This window comes from Pipra filicauda, unplaced genomic scaffold (genome assembly GCF_003945595.2).
Source record: "Pipra filicauda isolate LSUMZ 115617 unplaced genomic scaffold, ASM394559v2 scaffold199_size1391877_pilon, whole genome shotgun sequence".
In the NCBI taxonomy this organism is placed as follows: domain Eukaryota; kingdom Metazoa; phylum Chordata; class Aves; order Passeriformes; family Pipridae; genus Pipra; species Pipra filicauda.
The window spans coordinates 208,113-211,697 of record NW_024104308.1 but is presented as its reverse complement, the minus strand read 5'-3'; positions in this window follow the sequence as shown (position 1 = coordinate 211,697).

Here is a 3,585-nt window from a genome sequence, read left to right as displayed (position 1 = left end):
CTTAGTCTATTTGGATGATCCATTTTTTCTTCCATCCTGTGAAGGTACAACCCCCATTGTATGCTCTGGCTCCTCTTTTATGTGACCCATGTCCAAAATCTGGGTTGATGGGAGAGCTTGTCAGGTGTGTTGCATTGGAGCTGAATGAGCTGCAGCAAGTTAAAGGCCCATGATGAACTAGTGCACTGAGAGACAACAACTGCTGCATGGTCCCAGTTAGGGATGTATAACCTTATCCTGTGTTCTGTTTGCCAGCTCAGGTAGACCTCTTCTCTGGTTATCTACAGAGTATCAGAGGATTAACCTCTTTCCTGAGATCCCTTGGACCTGTCTAAGGTATTAAAGAAATGTTAATTTTAATGGGGTGAGCAGAGTCTACAATATGATACATACAGAGGACACAAACTGCAGCCACAGGAGGTGGTTACACTTGTCTCATACTTTCTCACAGAGAAAAGATGGAGATAAGCTGGGAACAATCCTTATCCCTCACAGCTGCTCTCAGCCTTCACAGGCTCAAATACAGCATTGGCTGGCTTTGTAGCTCACTGCTTTCTTAGGGTATTTAGGAGCCATAGAGGGAATCTGAAAGAGTTTCACAAACTTGGCACCTTTGAAGGGTGGCTGAGGAGCCTGTGTAGTATATAATAATGTCTTTTTTTTTTTTTTTAAAGACACGTCTCATTTTAATCAGCTTAAGCTTCTTACCTTTCTCAAGGCAAAACGCCATGTTTTTGAGTTCCAACAAAGACTGACTGGAAAAAATCAAGCTGTTACTGATCTGTAGTCAGAAAAGCCTATTTAGATGTCTGTGTAGACCATCTTATGTTTTAGATAAGGCATATGAACTCTAGTTAAATTTCAAAATGTTGGAGAACTGCAAATCACTTGTAGTGAAAGCATGAAAATACATGTATTGGTTTCTAACTAAGAATGCATAGTTGATCACTTTTCACGTTCCTTATGTTGAAAACTTCATTTAAATTTCAGATAACTCTTTGCCACCTTTTAGTAACTGAGGGTTCTTTTTGTGGTGTTGACCTTACTCGTTGAAGAGATTTCATATGCTAGATGAAGGAAAGGGACAGATTTTTTGTTGATCAGAGTTACTACTATATACTTCAGAAGGAAAGCTGTCTAAGCTTTATCTCTATAGACAAAGTCCTCAGTACTGAATGGCCTGGCTTACAGTGAAATGCCATGATCAAACTACAGAAAATGATGAATTCTGCCAGCCTAACATTTAAAACACTTGTTTTGTCATCAACTAACCATCTTACAGTGAGTTGCAATGTGGCCTTTGAAGGTTTTCTCTGCCTCTCTCGTTCTCCTAAGGCAAGTCTTCTCAAGGATCTCTTTAAGTGACTGCTATCAAGTGATCCTACAAAATTTTTTGTCCCTGTGGATGAAGTAAGGGCATGGGCTCTAGGGAGCCATGTGGTCTCCTAAACTCCCATAAAAGCTAATTGTTGAACAGATTCAAAGACAGTGTCGTAGGTTTTATCACCTCAGCAATGGAAGAAAGCATCAAGAGAATAGTAAAAAAATCTATACAATTTTTTCATTAAATTAAATATAAACTATTTTATCAAAGAATAAACTGAAATATATGGGGTCATTAGAAACTTTGCTTTCTGCTTCTATACAGGAATCTTTTGCCCCCCGACATACAGGCAGCTCAGAGTTGCCGTAACTAATTGCTGTCCAACTCGTGTACCCAGGGTCTCTCACCAGTTTTAGTATATAATCTGTGCTCACACAGAGAAGTAGAAGCATATTCTTTTAATTCCTCTTGATGTATTATATTAATTTTGGTCAGATTGACTGGCTCGTCTGCAGAATATTTGGTACATTCATTCCTAAATTGCTTTTTATCACAAAGATATGGCTTGTGGAGGTACATGCTTTTCTCCTCTTTAGCTTGTTTATAGAAAAGACACAAAATAGGGTTTAACTTGCTCCTAGCTTTGGTACTATAGCTGTCAAGTAAAGATACCATGCCTCTTACTATCTATATTAATTCTTTTTTCTGAAGCCTGTTTTCCTTATGCTTTCAGCTGCTCTCAAAATCTACATGCATGTATCTGTCAAAACTCAAGTTCTTGTGAGCTGAAGTGCCACCCCTATGTTGCTGATCAAGAGAGGGCACTGCTTGCCAATACTTCTTGATGGCATTGCTGCTAAGTCACAGCAGTTTTTCTGTTCTAGTGCTGTCCTTTGTCTTTTCTCTGTTCTCATTCATTTCTCCTTCTTTCTCTCATAGTTTATGGCTCCTCCTCTGGTTTCCTCCACCGCAGCACATCCATGTTGGAGTTTGGCTCCTTGAGACAGGTGATAGCAGCTCTTGAAGTACAAGTGACCTGCTGACCTGGGCCTCCTGATCTATAAGAGTGAGCTGGTCTGGCAGTGGCTGAATAAGGGATGACCGAGGCAGCAGACACGGAAGGTGAGCGTTGTTTAGGAAACAGCCTGTTACCTTACCCTCAGTTACCAGACTCCATCCCATAAAGCACCCATAGCAGTGCAGTCATAACTTGATCATCTGTTTGCTACAGCCTTTGCATGTTGGAAAAGAATACTGTAAAAGCCACTGCCTCCTGCAGCTCTGTGCAGTGCCCCAGTTGAGTGGCAGACAACAGATTTTTTTAATCATGGTGATGGGTAGCGAAGGTCTGGAATAAACAGGACAGTCAATAGTACTTACAGGTTTTGTAGAACATCAGAGTGATTTTTATGAGGGTAGAGAATTGCACATGTCTAAGTGGTGTCTGTGGGACACTCAGTTTAAAACTTAATCTCACAGGCATTAACTAAAAGAGAGAAATAAGGCTGTGAATTTTGTTCATTACAGTCCCTTTATGGAGGAGAACTGCTGGGAATATAAGCATGCTCACAGGCAATGAGGGATGTCCTGGTCCTCCTACTCCACAACAGCAGTTCTCTTGTTTTATGTTGTGAATATACCAGCCGAACGCTCTGCTGTTTCAGGAGCATGGTCTGATTTTACAGCCAGGATGGAAAGAGGAAAAACATGAAAGAAACTGAGGGAAGGTGTATAGGGCAAAGAGCTGGCTGGCAGTGTGGTTAAAGCATGCAGAGCCATGATTTCAGGGGTGGTGAGGAAGGGTGCTGTGGATCTAAAAGCTGTAAATCCAACTGAACACAAGAGGGCTACAATAACACATTTTCTTTGCTTGAAGCAGAGTTCTGGATGGAGCTTTGTTAATATCTGTCTACCTTTTGGCCTGCTCTTAATTTTATACAGCTGGGAAATGAAATAAAATGCTATTTGACACCCTTTAAGTACTTGTATGCCTATCACTTCAGTACAGGCTATAAGGATTTGAGACTGCTATTTTTAACACTTTTCTAATACTTTAAACTACTTAAATGTTGGGACTACTTACTGAACATGCTGTTGCTGCTGATAAGGTACCAAAATTGGTGGCATAGATATGTAATTTGGTATGCACTCTAGTGATATGAATGCTTTGTTCTGCACTTAAACTGTGGAGAATCCAGATTGTGTGAGCAAATAAGGAAAAGGGAACATATGAAAGGCAGTCTGGAAAAGTACAAGTCCCT